The following is a 19,039-nucleotide window of genomic DNA, read 5'->3' as shown; positions in this document are numbered from 1 at the left end:
ATATAATAAAAGTAATGTTGACTTAATTTTTCTGAATTAAATAAGTAAAAAATAAAATAAAAAAACACTAAATGAACATTAACATGAATACAATTTCTGTATTAGAAACTGTAATATATGAACTATGTTCAGAGAATACTGCCGTTTTAACTTGGAAATCCCTCGTTCATCTAGTTCTTTAACTTAACTCCACACCTAAAGTTAAACCAAAATGTTTTTTCCCTGAAGCATCTACGCTGCATGCAAAGAGTGCTACAATGATGCCACAATAGCTGAACCCCAAAATAACAGAAGCAACATCGTGGTGTTTGACTCGTCAAAGCCCTGGCCCTCATGAAATGAATAAAAAATACATTGTGAGTATCAATTCTCTGTTCAGGCTCCAAAGAAGAAAAAAATGGCAACAAAATAATCTGACAAAGACACTGGATTCAGACAAAAAAAAAAGAAAAAAGAAAAAAGAGGCACAAGGCATGGGAACCCTAGACAAGCAGAATTATACGAGATTAGATAAATAACTTTTAAACTTTTATTCGCGACAGTAATATATTACCAATGATAATTGTGCAAAATCACAGAAACTCTACCAATGAGTAACTAAAGACTTTTCTGACACAAAATCAACGCCATGCACGACCTCTCAAAACGAATCTATTTTTAGCGATTCAACAGCACAAGAAATTTTTGGGAATCTGCAAAAGATTAGTATAAACTTTTAGCTTGGCATCCCAAATTCGGTAATGCTTCCCTGATGTCTCGCCTTCACCCCCTTCTACTTCTTTTGCCAGTTCTCACCATTACCTATACTACCCTGTCCCAGTTGAGAAGTACAAGGAATAAAAAGCCAAAACCTAAGTAACCCTTTGGTATCTCAGTGGGATTGAAATCAGGTGGATAATAGAGAGCTCAAGATTTGATCTCAGGTTCCACGGGACCTGGAGTTGCATGAATATTATGCATTAGCCTTACCAAACAATCAAACAGGAAGAAGAAGAAGAAACAAAAACGATCTAGGATTATCCCCCCGCTCTTTACGCTGAAGTTTTTTACTGTTAAAGTAGAGTTGAGAGAAAGAGTTAAACTTTAGCACAAAGAGCGGGGCGTTGATGAGGAAGCAGCCCTTTTCATATACGAAGTAATTTCTGTTCGTTTTAAGTTTTAATGTCGCTCCTTACTTTCAGTTAAAAAAACATGTTTTTTATTTAATCAGCATTTATAATCGATCCAAACCAACTATAAGTGATCTTAGGCATTTATTAAAATTCTAATCTATATATATAAAAATAAGTTGTCTCTGTGTGTGTGGGTCTGTCGGGTGACGTCATGTTTGTGTGTTGACTGACGTCATGTTTTCGACTGACGAAATTACAGACCGGGACATCGGGACACAAATGACGACCGGGACACTCAAAGAGAAAGCGACCGGGACACAAGGAATGTTCGATTAGCAATCACCATCAACAAAGCACCGGGACACAAATGACGACCGGGACACAGGGAGTATAAATGACGACCAGGACATAAGTAAAAAAAAAAAAACTAAAAAAACTAAAAAAAGGTAAAAACTACAAAAAAACTAAAAAGAAAAACACTAAAAACTAATAAAAAAACTAAAAAAGCTAAAAAACTAAAAAAACTAAAAAATAAAAAAAATAAAAAAAGGAAAAAAAAATGAAAAATAAAGGAGAAAAACAAAACTAAAAAAAATAAAAAAAAACTAAAAAGAAAAAAAAACTAAAAAACTAAAAAAAGTAAAAACAAAAAAAAAACTAAAAAGAAAAAAAGGGGAAAAATTAAAAAAATTATTTCATCATATACCATTTCAAAAACGAATGTATATACAGACCGGGATACAAATGACGACCGGGACACAGGGAATATAAATGACGACCGGGACACAACTACAACGGGGACGCCGGGGGGCACAGGGGGATATATAAATGACGACGGGGACACAGGGAATGTTTGATTAGCAATCACCATCAACAAAGCTCAAGGGCAATCATTAGAATCATGAGGTATAACTAAAAAAACTGAAAAAAACGTAAAAAACTAACACCTAAAAAAAAGACCAATTCAAAAACGAATGTATATACAGACCGGGACACAAATGACGACCGGGACACATGGAATATAAATGACGACCGGGACACAGGGACACAACTACAACGGGGACGCCGGGGGGCACAGGGGGATATATAAATGACGACGGCGACACGGGGAATCGTCGATTAGCAATCACCATCAACAAAGCTCAAGGGCAATCATTAGAATCATGAGGTATAGATCTGAATACGGATTGTTTCCATATGCACAGACAATGGGACAGAAAAGAATGTTGTATATTCGCAAGTTTTACGTAGTTAACAACACACATATATATATATATATATATATATATATATATATATATATATATATATATATATATATATATATATATATATATATATATATATATATATATATATATATATATAGTTGTTTGTCTGTCTGTCGACTGACGTCATGTTTGTGTGTCGACTGACGTCATTATAAGGATTGAGCTGTATGTCGTCATGAAGTTGTTTGTCGTCTGACGTCATGTTTGTCGACTAACGAAACTACAGACCGGGACACCGGGACACAAATGACGTGTTATGTCTGTTATAACGTAATAGAGGCAACAATCTTGACAGGGCCTTTTGAGGGTGAGGCTTTTCTTATTCCACGCATTCTCATGATTCCAATGGATCTGCCTTTTCAACCTAAAAGATTGCAATTCCCAATTTGATTAGCATATTTAGTTTTCGGTCCAGAACCACTAAAGCTATTATGTAAATATCAAAAATATTTATGTTGTCTGAGCAATAATTTTTAGTTTTTATTTCAAAATAGAAAATTACCTGACAATTTTAGAATTATATCTATCTATATATATAAAAATAAGTTGTCTGTCTGTGGATCAGGTGACGTCATGTTTCTGTGTCGACTGGCGTCATGAAGTTAGTTGTCGTCATTTTTGCTATGACGGTGACGTCATTAAAGATATTTAAGACATATATGTTCACGTAGAAATCTATTAATGTTTAAGTTTAAAATGACTGATGAACTTACAATGGCAAAAGCCGATGAAGATGCTCAAAGAGTCTATGCCAAAAAACTTGCTGCTGATAGAGAAAGTCAGAAAAGAAAGCGTGCCGAGGAATCAAAAGAACAGCAAGGAAACAGGCTTGAGGCTAAAGAACGCAAAACCGCGCAGTTAGATGAAGATCCACCTGGACAGCGAGAGTCAAAACATATCAAAACTGAAAATGATAGCGATGATGATTGGGTTTGGGATCTTGACTTGGATAAGGTCATCAATGCCTACCAGATTTTAGTTAAAAAAACAAGGTTCGGCGATATGTATTTCATAGTGAAGCTGAAAAATAAAGAAGAAAAAGAAAACTGAAAAAAGAAAAAATGTAAAAAACTAAAAAATACTAAAAAGAAAAAACACTCAAAGAGAAATTACAGACCGGGACACAAATGACGACCGGGACAGAGGGAATATAAATAACGACCGGGACACTCAAGGAGAAATTACAGACTGGGATACCCGGACACAAATGACGACCGGGACACAGGCAATATAAATGACGACCAGGACACAGGTATTTAAGAATATCGTTCAAAGACAAATTTTCAATTGTAAGAAGACCGTTGAAAGAGAAATTTCTAATTGTAAAATGACTGAAGAACCTACAATGGCAACACCCGAGGAAGCTGCTCAAAACGAATGTATTCACGCCGAAGTAGCTGAGTTGGTAAAGCGTTATGTTTCAGGTTCTAGGTCCGAGAGGCTCCAGGTTTGAACCTTGGCTTTAGCATTAATACAAAAGAAGAAAAAAACTAAAAAAGGTAAAAACTACAAAAAAACTAAAAAGAAAATATATATATATATTTATATATATCATCTTTTCCACAAAAATAATAATTTAGTGCTTCTGCTTAAAAACAGCAATCGAATTGATGCCTCCTGATACGCAACTATCAACAAAGTGGCAATCGTTGTGGTCGGTGATCAGTTCTTACCTCGAGATAATATTCTTTATAGGCGAAACAATCAGTTGATAAGAATTGCTTAAACTCATCGATGCTACGATGCCCTACAATATCCTGACGAATATAAATGACGCCCGGGACACTCAAATAGAAATCATAGACTGGGACACCGGGACAAAAATGACGACGGGGACACAGGGAATATAAATGACGACCCGGACACAAAGACACAACTACAACGGGGACGCCGGGGGGCACAGGGGGATATATAAATAACGACGGCAACAAAGGAAATGGTCGATTAGCAATCACCATCAACAAAGCTCAAGGGCAATCAATAGAATCATGAGGTATAGATCTGAATACGGATTGTTTTCCCATGGACCATTATGCGTTGCATGTTCAAGAGTCGGTAAACCTGACAATCTATTTATATGCACAGACGATGGGACAGCAAAGAATGTTGTATATTCGCAAGTTTTACGTAGTTAAAAACATATATATATATATATATATATATATATATATATATATATATATATATACTAGCTGTTGGGGTGGCGCTTCGCGCCACCCCTAGCCCCCCCGCGCGCGTAAGTCGTTACGCGCCATATTAGTTACGCGCCATTGTAGTTGTGTCCCTGTGTCCCACCTGTGAATATAGACAGATTTATATATGTGTTTCAAACTACGTAAAAATTGCGAATATACAACATTCTTGGCTTTCCCATTGTCTGTCCATATACAAAGCCGTATGTACTAATAATGACGTCATATGCAAACGCTCTTTTTACAAACAAACAAATATGCATACACACAACTCGTTTTTATATAGATAGATAGATAGATAGATACAATACAAATTAACTACGTAAAACTTGTGAATATACAACAGTCTTCGCTGTCCCATTGTCTGTGCGTATAAATAGATTGTCAGGTTTACCGACCCTCAAAGATGCAACATACAATTGTACATTGGTAAAGCAATCTGTATTAAGATCTATACCGCATTTTTCTAGTGATTGCCCTTGAGCTTTGTTGATGGTGGTTGCAAATGCTATTCGAATTGGGAATTGCAATCTTTTAAGTTGAAAAAGCAGATCCGTTGGAATCATGGGAATGCGAGGAATAAGAACAGCCTCACCCTCATAAGGCCCTGTCAAGATTGTGGCCTCTATTAGGTTTTCCATAGTTTTTTTTTACGGCAAGTCGCGTGCCATTGCAAAGCTTTGGTGGGTTGATATTTCTTAAAAGTATTATTGGTACGCCTATTTTTAGTTGTAGCACGTGTGGTGGAAACCCTGATGGATCTATGGAATTTAAAAATTCAGATGGATAATTAACCGCTTCATTTGGTTCCAAAATACAAATTAACTGCGTAAAACTTGCGAATATACAACATTCTTCGCTGTCCAATTGTCGCTGCATATAAATAGATTGTCGGGTTTACCGACCCTCGAACATGCAACGTACAATTGTCCATGGGAAAAACAATCAGTATTAAGATCTATACCACATTTTTCTAATGATTGACCTTGAGCTTTGTTAATGGTGATTGCAAATGCTAATCGAATTGGGAATTGCAATCTTTTAAATTGAAAAGGCAGATCCGTTGGAATCATGGGAATGCGAGGAATAAGAACAGCCTCACCCTCAAAAGGCCCTGTCAAGATTGTGGCCTCTATTAGGTTTTCCATTGTTTTTTTTTACGGCAAGTCGAGTGCCATTGCAAAGCTTTGGTGGGTTTATATTTCTTAAAAGTATTATTGGTACGCCTATTTTTAGTTGTAGCACGTGTGGTGGAAACCCTGAAAGATCTATGGAATTTAAAAATTCAGATGGATAATTAACCGCTTCATTTGGTTCCAAAACTGTGTCGACTTACTTGTAAAGGACTACCTGGTCTCGAATCTTGGTCAAAACAATATTGTTGATTTCGTGGACGTCTATATTTTTGGGTGCGAGAATCGCTCTTTCACTTAGCCATTTATTATTTTTATAATTTTTTAGAATATTCGGAAATACTTTTTCAATCAATTCATTTTTGGACGTCACTAAATTACAGAAATCAGCAGGTAGTTGTATACGTCCTGAAATTGAGTCTACTGGGAGCTTTCCGTTTCCCATTGCCAGCAATTGATCTGAAAATGTTTGACCAGAGTCATCGTTTTGCAATCGGACACGCATATTTGTAGTTAATTTTAATGTTTTTACGTGTGCCCATAAATTAGAATTTTTCAGGCAAGCCAAACAGCTTCATTACTGCTTATGTATCTTCCAGCCTGATATTGTACGATTTCATCGAAATCTTTGATTTCGGGCTGCAAGCCAAAAACTGCCATGTCACTGCCTTTGTTGACGTATTTACATATGTATTTGATTGCCTTTACGGAGTTACAGTATTCAACGTTTATGTGTGCATTAAATGTTTTTGATAATAATGGGGAATATGGAACAACCCACTGGTTATCTACTTCGATGGTGGTACCGTTACGCTTCTTTATTATTGCTGTTTTACCGCCATCTTCAGTAGATCTTCTTCTATATTGTGGGTAACCATCATTGCCAGTAATTGTGTTTGATACTAAAAGTCGAGGATATTGCTTTGTGCACCTTCCTTTGGCCATGCATGGTGAATTTTCGTTCAGTGCACCGCAAGGTCCATGTATCATATTTTTTACAATAATATCATGTAACCTCTTATCGACATTTTTATCAGGTATTTCAGCGGAAATCACATCATCAATTTCGTTCGAAGTAATTTTTTTATGTAGCCAGATTAGTATATGTGCGTGTGGCAAACCTCGTTTTTGCCATTCCACTGAGTACATCCAGCATCGCACTGACCCAAACACTTCAAGTTTTACAATGTAGTTTATCAGTGATTTCAACTTTTGCCGGAAGACACGGGCCGTAATGTCATGCCTATGAACCGCCGATTGTCCTTGAAGTAAAAGCTGCAGTATCTCATCCCAAGATTGATTACATGTAAATGTAATAAATAAATCTGGACGACCATAGAGACGAACATACGCAATAGCATCTTGAGCATATTCATGCATATGACGGGGACTGCCAGCATATGACGAAGGTAAAATTGTTAATCTTCCAACGTTTGTGGTATTACCGTCATTTATAACTGCATCTCGCAAATGAATGTATTGTTCAGAGCGGAGCTTGGTCTGATTCAGGCGGATATATAGCAAACGTTCTGATTCAATTTTAGCATACATATCAACGACGAATTGGTGAAACAATTCACGGCATTTTAAAATATAATTTTCTTCATCCTGCCGAATCATTAGTCTATAGGAATAATAATGCATTGCACTGCATTTATTATTCATTTCTTTGTTAGTGGCTGGATTCATCAATTTAATATTAAAGTGATAGCCGTCGGCTCCATCCCAAAAAATGATAGGATATTGTAGGGCATCGTAGCATCGATGAGTTTCAGCAATTCTTAACAACTGAGCGTTTCGCTTATGAAGAATAATATCTCGAGGTTAAAACTGATCACCGACCATAACGATTGCCACTTCGTCGATAGTTGGAGCATTGTATCTACGCACATGTTGGCCGCACATGTATCAGTAGGCATCAAATCGATGGCTGTTTTGAACAGACGCACTAAATTATTATTTTCGTGGAAAAGATGTTGCAATTGGGAAACGATTGTCCTTTCAACGTTGGGAGAAATTTCGCAACGTGCATTCAATTCAGAATTTCTATCACTGATGAAGTACAATTGTAAAAATTTATGATTCTCGCCTGAGAATGGTAGAAGGGACCTTGCTCTATGATAAATTTGCCCTTTTACTTTGAAAGTAGACATAAATTGATCTGGATTTTCGATTTGGGCTCCAAACGACGTCATTTGGAAACATGAGTTGTATTTTCTGATTTTTGACAAAAAACGCTTAGATTCTGACGTAGTTCCAGTAAGGAAAGTCTTCAATGGCTCTGGTGGTGCAGCCAATAGAGGAAGTTTAACTTTTCCTGAGGCGCAACACATTCCCATTGTTTCACCATTGAATTTCAAGGCCTTGCAATAGGGACAAATTTTAGACATTGTCCCGATTTGAACACATCTACTCAAGCTATAATCATCGACTGGGTTGTACCTAAATGCCAGGCGATAACTTTCAGGTTGCTCTGATTCCTCGGCACGCTTTCTTTTCTTACTTTCTCTATCAGCAGCAAGCCTGATTTCTTGCTGTTCTTGTGATTCCTCGGCACGCTTTCTTTTCTTACTTTCTCTATCAGCAGCAAGCCTGATTTCTTGCTGTTCTTGTAATTCCTCGGCACGCCTTCTTTTTTCACTTTCTCTTTTAGCAGCAAGTCTGCTTCCGCGTTGCTCTGGTAGTTCCTCGGCACGCTTTCTGTTCTTTCTTTCTCTATCAGCCTCAAGCCTGTTTCCTTGCTGTTCTTTTGATTCCTCGGCACGCTTTCTGTTCTTTCTTTCTCTATCAGCCTCAAGCCTGTTTCCTTGCTGTTCTTTTGATTCCTCGGCACGCCTTCTTTTTTCACTTTCTCTTTTAGCAGCAAGTCTGCTTTCGCGTTGCTCTGGTAGTTCCTCGGCACGCTTTCTTTTCTGACTTTCTCTATCAGCAGCAAGTTTTTTGGCATAGACTCTTTGAGCATCTTCATCGGCTTTTGCCATGGTAAGTTCATCAGTCATTGTAAACTTAAACATTAATAGATTTCTACGTGAACATATGTCTTAAATATCTTGAATGACGTCACCGTCAAAGCAAAAATGACGACAACTAATTTCATGACGTCAGTCAACACAGAAACATGACGTCACCTGATCCACAGACAGACACACAGACAGACAACTTATTTTTATATATATAGATATATATATATATATATATATATATATATATATATATATATATATATATATATATATATATATATATATATATATATATCACAGGTGGGACATAGGGACACAACTACAATGACGCGTAACTAATATGGCGCGTAACTACTTACGCGCGCGGGGGGGCTTTGGGGGGGGGGCGCGAAGCGCCCCCACCAACTAGGTGTCACCCCAACATCTATATTCAAAGGTGGGACATAGGGACACAAATACAATGGCGCGTAACTAATATGGCGCGTAACGACTTACGTGCGCGAGGGGGGGGGGGGGCTTGAGGGGGGCGAAGCACCCCCACCAATTAGGTGTTGGGGTGTCGCGAAGTGCCACCCCAACAGCTAGTACATTTATAAGTATTCTGAAGCATTTATATGTTATCTGGATTGTATTAAAGTGACGCCATTTCACTGATGATAAGTTTTCTCCTGTTGGGAGTTAAATTCTTACGAATATTTCCAGTAGGAGGTGTTCACCAACGTCCAAGAAAGGGCAACTATTTGAAGCAAGTTGGTGCAGGGGCACTCGTTTACCATGCAGCGTGATGGATTATTTGGTGGATTTTTATCAGCGTGATGGATTATTGCCGAGGAAGAGGAACTACCAGAGCAACGCGAAACCAGACTTGCTGCTAAAAGAGAAAGTGAAAAAAGAAGGCGTGCCGAGGAACTACCAGAGCAACGCGAAACCAGACTTGCTGCTAAAAGAGAAAGTGAAAAAAGAAGGCGTGCCGAGGAACTACCAGAGCAACATGAAACCAGACTTGCTGCTAAAAGCGAAAGTGAAAAAAGAAGGCGTGCCGAGGAACTACCAGAGCAACGCGAAACCAGACTTGCTGCTAAAAGAGAAAGTGAAAAAAGAAGGCGTGCCGAGGAACTACCAGAGCAACATGAAACCAGACTTGCTGCTAAAAGCGAAAGTGAAAAAAGAAGGCGTGCCGAGGAACTACCAGATCGACGCGAAACCAGACTTGCTGCTAAAAGAGAAAGTGAAAAAAGAAGGCGTGCCGAGGAACTACCAGAGCAACATGAAACCAGACTTGCTGCTAAAAGAGAAAGTGAAAAAAGAAAGCGTGCCGAGGAATCACAAGAAAAGCAAGAAATCAGGCTTGCTGCTGATAGAGAAAGTAAGAAAAGAAAGCGTGTCGAGGAATCAGAGCAACCTGGAAGTTATCGCCTGGCATTCAGGTACAGCCCAGTCGATGATTATAGCTTGAGTAGATGTGTTCAAATCGGGACTATGTCTAAAATTTGTCCCTATTGCAAGGCCTTGAAATTCAATGGTGAAACAATGGGAATGTGTTGCGCCTCAGGAAAAGTTAAACTTCCTCTATTGGCTGCACCATCAGAGCCATTGAAGACTTTGCTTACTGGAACTACGTCAGAATCTAAGAGTTTTTTTTATCACAGATCAGAAAATATAACTCATGTTTCCAAATGACGTCGTTTGGAGCCCAAATCGAAAATCCAGATCAATTTATGTCTACTTTCAAAGTAAAAGGGCAAATTTATCATAGAGCAGGGTCCCTTCTACCATTCTCAGGCGAGAATCATAAATTTGTACAATTGTACTTCATCAGTGATTGAAATTCTGAATTGAATGCACGTTGCGAAATTTCTCCCAACATTGAAAGGACAATCGTTTCCCAATTGCAACATCTTTTCCACGAAAATAATAATTTAGTGCGTCTGTTCAGAACAGCCATTGATTTGATGCCTACTGATACGCATAAGATTATTATTTCCGCTGACAAAACGCCTCCTGGCCAACATGTGCGTAGATACAATGCTCCAACTATCGACGAAGTGGCAATCGTTATGGTCGGTGATCAGTTTTTACCTCGAGATATTATTCTTCATAAGCGAAACGCTCAGTTGCTAAGAATTGCTGAAGCTCATCGATGCTACGATGCCCTACAATATCCTATCATTTTTTGGGATGGAGCCGACGGCTATCACTTTAATATTAAATTGAAGAATCCAGCCACTAACAAAGAAATGAATAAGAAATGCAGTGCAATGCATTATTATTCCTATAGACTAATGATTCGGCAGGATGAAGTCAATTATATTTTAAAATGCCGTCAATTGTTTCACCAATATGTCGTTGATATGTATGCTAAAATTGAATCAGAACGTTTGCTATATATCCGCCTGAATCAGACCAAGCTCCGCTCTGAACAATACATTCATTTGCGAGATGCAGTTGTAAATGACGGTAATACCACAAACGTTGGAAGATTAACGATTTTACCTTCGTCATATGCTGGCAGTCCCCATCATATGCATGAATATGCTCAAGATGCTATTGCGTATGTTCGTCTCTATGGTCGTCCAGATTTATTTATTACATTTACATGTAATCAATCTTGGGACGAGATACAGCAGCTTTTACTTCAAGGACAATCGGCGGTTCATAGGCATGACATTACGGCCCGTGTCTTCCGGCAAAAGTTGAAATCACTGATAAACTACATAGTAAAACTTGAAGTGTTTGGGTCAGTGCGATGCTGGATGTACTCAGTGGAATGGCAAAAACGAGGTTTGCCACACGCACATATACTAATCTGGCTACATAATAAAATTACTTCGAACGAAATTGATGATGTGATTTCCGCTGAAATACCTGATGAAAATGTCGATAAGGGGTTATATGATATTGTTGTTAAAAATATGATACATGGACCTTGCGGTGCACTGAACGAAAATTCACCATGCATGGCCAAAGGAAGGTGCACAAAGCAATATCCTCGACTTTTAGTATTCAACACAATTACTGGCAATGATGGTTACCCACAATATAGAAGAAGATCTACTGAAGATGGCGGTAAAACAGCAATAATAAAGAAGCGTAACGGTACCACCATCGAAGTAGATAACCAGTGGGTTGTTCCATATTCCCCATTATTATCAAAAACATTTAATGCACACATAAACGTTGAATACTGTAACTCCGTAAAGGCAATCAAATACATATGTAAATACGTCAACAAAGGCATTGACATGGCAGTTTTTGGCTTGCAGTCCGAAATCAAACATATCGACGAAATCGTACAATATCAGGCTGGAAGATACATAGGCAGTAATGAAGCTGTTTGGCAAATTCTTTCATTTCCGATACATGAACGTAGTCCAGCTGTTGTTCACTTAGCGGTACATTTACAGAATGGTCAACGTGTTTATTTCTCGGAAACCAACGTGCAACAAAGAGCCCTGAATCCACCGGATACAAAGTTAACTGCTTTCTTTTCGCTTTGCAAAAATGATTCTTTTGCAAAAAAACTGCTGTATACTGAAGTGCCTTCGTATCACACGTGGAATACTAAAAATAAAGTATTTGAACGTCGAAAACAGGGTAAGTCAGTCGACGGCCAACCTACCATCTTCAAAGATACCACGATAGGAAGACTCTACACCGTTCACCCCAATCAACATGAATGCTTCTTTCTACGCCTGCTTTTGGTGAATGTACCCGGTCCGACATCCTTTGAGTATTTCAGAACTGTAAACGGTACTATACATGACACTTACCGTAGTGCATGCCAAGCTCTGAATTTATTGAAGAATGACCAACACTGGGATAACTGCATCAATGACGCGTGCGAAACGTCAACTCCAAGTCAAATTCGTGCATTGTTTGGCATCATTTTAACAACTTGCTCTCCATCAGCTCCTACAGAGTTATGGGAAAAATATAAATCAAAAATGTCCGAAGATATACTCCATCGAAAACGGTTAGAGACGTCAGATATGACTTTTGATTTTACATCAGAAATTTATAACTACACTTTAGTTATTATAGAAGATTTGTGCGTATGTATGGCAAACAAACCTTTTCAGGATTTGGGAATGCCTTCACCTAATCGTATCGCTGCTGTTTCGACATGTGTAGAATTGGATCGTGAACAAAGTTACAGTACGAGTGATATATTGTCGTATGTACAAAATAACATTTCCAAGCTAACGTCGGAACAAAAAGACATTTATGATACGATAATGCATTGTGTCGATAACAACGTTGGATAAATTTTCTTTTTGGATGCGCCAGGAGGTACTGGTAAAACGTTTGTGATAAAACTGATTCTGGCATCAATTCGATCAAAAAATGATATAGCGTTGGCAATTGCGTCGTCCGGAATAACCGCAACGTTGCTGCCTGGTGGAAGAACTGCTCATTCCGCTTTGAAATTGCCTCTGAATTTGCATTCTACAGAAACTCCCACGTGCAATATTTCCAAATCATCTGGGATGGGTAAAGTATTGCAGCAATGCAAACTTATTATTTGGGACGAGTGCACAATGGCACACAAAAAATCGCTCGAGGCTCTGGATCAATGTTTGAAAGATTTGCGAGGGAATTCGAAACCCTTTGGCAGCACATTAATATTGCTTGCGGGAGATTTCAGGCAAACATTACCTATAATACCTAGATCAACCCCTGCAGACGAAATGAATGCTTGCCTGAAAAATTCTAATTTATGGGCACACGTAAAAACATTAAAATTAACTACAAATATGCGTGTCCGATTGCAAAACGATGACTCTGGTCAAACATTTTCAGATCAATTGCTGGCAATTGGAAACGGAAAGCTCCCAGTAGACTCAATTTCAGGACGTATACAACTACCTGCTGAATTCTGTAATTTAGTGAAGTCCAAAAATGAATTGATTGAAAAAGTATTTCCGAATATTCTAAACAATTATAAAAATAATAAATGGCTAAGTGAAAGAGCGATTCTTGCACCCAAAAATATAGACGTCCACGAAATCAACAATATTGTTTTGACCAAGATTCGAGAGCAGGCAGTCCTTTACAAGTCAGTCGACACAGTTTTGGAACCAAATGAAGCGGTTAATTATCCATCTGAATTTTTAAATTCCGTGGATCTTTCAGGGTTTCCACCACACGTGCTACAACTAAAAATAGGCGTACCAATAATACTTTTAAGAAATATCAACCCACCAAAGCTTTGCAATGGCACGCGACTTGCCGTAAAAAAAAACTATGGAAAACCTAATAGAGGCCACAATCTTGACAGGGCCTTATGAGGGTGAGGCTGTTCTTATTCCTCGCATTCCCATGATTCCAACGGATCTGCTTTTTCAACTTAAAAGATTGCAATTCCCAATTCGAATAGCATTTGCAACCACCATCAACAAAGCTCAAGGGCAATCACTAGAAAAATGCGGTATAGATCTTAATACAGATTGCTTTACCAATGTACAATTGTATGTTGCATCTTTGAGGGTCGGTAAACCTGACAATCTATTTATACGCACAGACAATGGGACAGCGAAGACTGTTGTATATTCACAAGTTTTACGTAGTTAATTTGTATTGTATCTATCTATCTATCTATCTATATAAAAACGAGTTGTGTGTATGCATATTTGTTTGTTTGTAAAAAGAGCGTTTGCATATGACGTCATTATTAGTACATACGGCTTTGTATATGGACAGACAATGGGAAAGCCAAGAATGTTGTATATTCGCAATTTTTACGTAGTTTGAAACACATATATAAATCTGTCTATATTCACAGGTGGGACACAGGGACACAACTACAATGGCGCGTAACTAATATGGCGCGTAACGACTTACGCGCGCGGGGGGGCTAGGGGTGGCGCGAAGCGCCACCCCAACAGCTAGTATATATATATATATATATATATATATATATATATATATATATATATGTTTTTAACTACGTAAAACTTGCGAATATACAACATTCTTTGCTGTCCCATCGTCTGTGCATATAAATAGATTGTCAGGTTTACCGACTCTTGAACATGCAACGCATAATGGTCCATGGGAAAACAATCCGTATTCAGATCTATACCTCATGATTCTATTGATTGCCCTTGAGCTTTGTTGATGGTGATTGCTAATCGACCATTTCCTTTGTTGCCGTCGTTATTTATATATCCCCCTGTGCCCCCCGGCGTCCCCGTTGTAGTTGTGTCTTTGTGTCCGGGTCGTCATTTATATTCCCTGTGTCCCCGTCGTCATTTTTGTCCCGGTGTCCCAGTCTATGATTTCTATTTGAGTGTCCCGGGCGTCATTTATATTCGTCAGGATATTGTAGGGCATCGTAGCATCGATGAGTTTAAGCAATTCTTATCAACTGATTGTTTCGCCTATAAAGAATATTATCTCGAGGTAAGAACTGATCACCGACCACAACGATTGCCACTTTGTTGATAGTTGCGTATCAGGAGGCATCAATTCGATTGCTGTTTTTAAGCAGAAGCACTAAATTATTATTTTTGTGGAAAAGATGATATATATAAATATATATATATATTTTCTTTTTAGTTTTTTTGTAGTTTTTACCTTTTTTAGTTTTTTTCTTCTTTTGTATTAATGCTAAAGCCAAGGTTCAAACCTGGAGCCTCTCGGACCTAGAACCTGAAACATAACGCTTTACCAACTCAGCTACTTCGGCGTGAATACATTCGTTTTGAGCAGCTTCCTCGGGTGTTGCCATTGTAGGTTCTTCAGTCATTTTACAATTAGAAATTTCTCTTTCAACGGTCTTCTTACAATTGAAAATTTGTCTTTGAACGATATTCTTAAATACCTGTGTCCTGGTCGTCATTTATATTGCCTGTGTCCCGGTCGTCATTTGTGTCCGGGTATCCCAGTCTGTAATTTCTCCTTGAGTGTCCCGGTCGTTATTTATATTCCCTCTGTCCCGGTCGTCATTTGTGTCCCGGTCTGTAATTTCTCTTTGAGTGTTTTTTCTTTTTAGTATTTTTTAGTTTTTTACATTTTTTCTTTTTTCAGTTTTCTTTTTCTTCTTTATTTTTCAGCTTCACTATGAAATACATATCGCCGAACCTTGTTTTTTTAACTAAAATCTGGTAGGCATTGATGACCTTATCCAAGTCAAGATCCCAAACCCAATCATCATCGCTATCATTTTCAGTTTTGATATGTTTTGACTCTCGCTGTCCAGGTGGATCTTCATCTAACTGCGCGGTTTTGCGTTCTTTAGCCTCAAGCCTGTTTCCTTGCTGTTCTTTTGATTCCTCGGCACGCTTTCTTTTCTGACTTTCTCTATCAGCAGCAAGTTTTTTGGCATAGACTCTTTGAGCATCTTCATCGGCTTTTGCCATTGTAAGTTCATCAGTCATTTTAAACTTAAACATTAATAGATTTCTACGTGAACATATATGTCTTAAATATCTTTAATGACGTCACCGTCATAGCAAAAATGACGACAACTAACTTCATGACGCCAGTCGACACAGAAACATGACGTCACCTGATCCACAGACAGACAACTTATTTTTATATATATAGATAGATATAATTCTAAAATTGTCAGGTAACTTTCTATTTTGAAATAAAAACTAAAAATTATTGCTCAGACAACATAAATATTTTTGATATTTACATAATAGCTTTAGTGGTTCTGGACCGAAAACTAAATATGCTAATCAAATTGGGAATTGCAATCTTTTAGGTTGAAAAGGCAGATCCATTGGAGCTATTCGACTTTCCATGTCTTCACTGCATGCAACATCTTTGCCAGCAATACCACCCAGGAAACAGAAACTATTCACATGTTTGATTTTTGATACCTAATATATACTATTCATCTTTATATACACTTAGTCTAGGCAGCCTAGTCATCTTTATATTTATTTCAAACCATATAACCAGTAATTAATTATCATTTTATCATCATATTTTCAAAATATTCATCCGATCTTCTTAAACGGTGGAAAAAGAACCTTGAACCTATTCCACTTATCACGTCTTTGCAGCAAGTGACGTCTTTGCTAACAGCCCACAAAGTTTTTCCACTGGACTTTTTTCCAGCCATAGATTTAAATGTCCATTTTGTTCATCCTTACCTTAGAAAGTTTTTTCACGGCTTTTGCTTTAATAGTTTAGATTCACACAGGTTATATACTATATATAACTATATACTATAAAATATTTTGTGGAAGGATATCATATGCTTTTTCTGATATTAGGTGCTCACGGCTTTTGCTTAAAATTGTTTAGTCTCATACAGGTTATATACAGGTATTCTATCAACACAGAAATATTATGAACTATTTTGTGGAAGGATATCAAATGCTTTTTATGATAATAGGTGCTCTCTTTGATTTATATTCAAATTTAATTATGTATTAATTTTGAAAAACGGAGTAAAACTTGAAAATTCGACAAAGTTATTCCAAAAGTAAAAAAAAGAACTTACTCCAACCATAGATTTAATTGTCCATTTTGTTCCTCCTTATCTCAGAAATTTTTTTTCATGGCTTTGCCTTAAGCAGTTTAGAATCATACATTATCTCATTTCTTAAGGTTTTATAGAAAACAAATATATTGTTTTCAAACCACAGTTTCCAACAGTTTCAAACCAGTTTCCAACCACAGATCACTGTTCAAAATTCCATTTACAGTTCAATGTGATTTTCGCTCTAAACACCTGTAAATTTCCATTTTTTGGGTCTGACTCTGGATATGTTTTTCATACCAATATGTTTTTTCATAGTGCTATAAACGCTATAGACCATTTATAAGCTTTATAGATCTCTTATGAAGGCTTTTGATCACTTAAAAACGTTTTGGATAGCCTCTAAAAAATCTAGAACCATTATAAAGGCGTTGAACACTTACACCTATACAATCTTTATAAATGCTCTAGATCGCTTACAAACTCTTTAAAACAAGTTTTAAATGCTTATAAATGCTCTACATCACTTATTAATCCTTTTGATTACTTACAAACTGTTCATTAGTGATCCAAAACGTTAAAAAATTGATCAAAAGTGCTTGTAATCAATATAAAGCATTTATAATTCTTTAAAGCGTTTACAAGAGAGCTAAGTGTTTAAAGTATTTTTCGGTGTATATTATACCCATCAGAAACAATTCCTCCAAGAGTTACTGAGAAAACATACTAATTGGAGGGTTTATAGAAATAGATAAAAAATACCCATTATCTAGATACTGAGCCTAAAATACACAACTAGAAATGCGCGCTTTCATTCACCCTTCCTCCTAAAAACCCATAATAATCCCCCCTGGAGCTTTAGATCTATGCACCTATTCCAAGCTATTGCAGTAAATAGGCGACTGATGTTTTGTAACAGCAGGTGAAGAAGAAACCAAGAATTTACTTATTGTTGGGTATTTCTGTATAAAATCTCGGGGTGAAGCGGAATTTAAAGTCCCATTTCTATTTCGAAGAGGTTGTACACAATTTCTTGGAAAAACACCAGTTTGCCGAGGCCTTATACTTTCTCCGATAAACCACCCGTCTCGACATCTTTCAATAACATCGTAAAGTGAGCCTTTTTTCAGCTCAATCCCATCCGGTTTCTGAGGCTTGTAAGGGTAGAGTTAAGATAAGAGCATTAATGCACATGAAGGAATTAACATATACAATTATATTTGTAAATAAAAAGGCATACGACTCTTTTCCCCTTAAAGGCTTCATGGCCTGTAGATGGAGGAGGGGTGGGGGGATACACAAATTGCTTAAACTGTATCTCAAAGTAAAAAAAGTTAAAGAGTTAAAATAAATGAAAACAGATAAATAAAAATAAACATTATAAAAATGGATCAATGGTCCAGGATAAAAAAAAGAGCCCCGCCCTGAAAAATTAAAGAGGAATATATTACTATTCAGAAACAGATATTTGACTAATCAAATTGTGAATTTTTCGATAAGATTATTATATGGTAGATACAAAGAAATTCCTTTGTACTCAATCGCATCGATTTCGAATATGAGGGTACTCTTCTATACTATATGGTAAATTGTCATATGTTACCATATTATACGATAAATTACGGTATCACATATTACTAAGTTATATGGTAATAAAGAAGAAACCCATCGATGCCCAATCACAGGAATATCGTATATGAGGGTGCTCTTCCATAATCAAGGTTCTATCCAGGGGTTTGAACCCCCCCCCCCCCACCGAAAAATGTTTGTCTAACTCGTAAAAACGTAAAAAAATAGGTACAAATAAATTTTGTATACGTTTTTTTAGTTTTTTTTTGTGTAAATTCAGTCCCCCATTTTGAATAGAAGTCGAGTGGACATTGTCCGTCACGCGTCAACCCAAAATCAATCCAATCGTCATCCCTTGGTTC

The 19,039-nt window shown here is 37.3% G+C and overlaps 1 protein-coding gene across 1 annotated transcript in view; it reads right to left on the bottom strand.

Moving 5' to 3' along the window:
- Window positions 1–19,039, bottom strand: part of LOC136041795 (general transcription factor 3C polypeptide 3-like) — a gene marked incomplete at its 5' end in the record, with an annotated part of 171,234 nt that overhangs the window by 9,984 nt on the left and 142,211 nt on the right.

Source organism: Artemia franciscana, unplaced genomic scaffold (assembly GCF_032884065.1).
Source record: "Artemia franciscana unplaced genomic scaffold, ASM3288406v1 PGA_scaffold_38, whole genome shotgun sequence".
In the NCBI taxonomy this organism is placed as follows: Eukaryota; Metazoa; Arthropoda; class Branchiopoda; order Anostraca; family Artemiidae; genus Artemia; species Artemia franciscana.
Note: the sequence above shows the minus strand (reverse complement) of the source record. Positions and strands in the feature narration are given on the sequence as shown.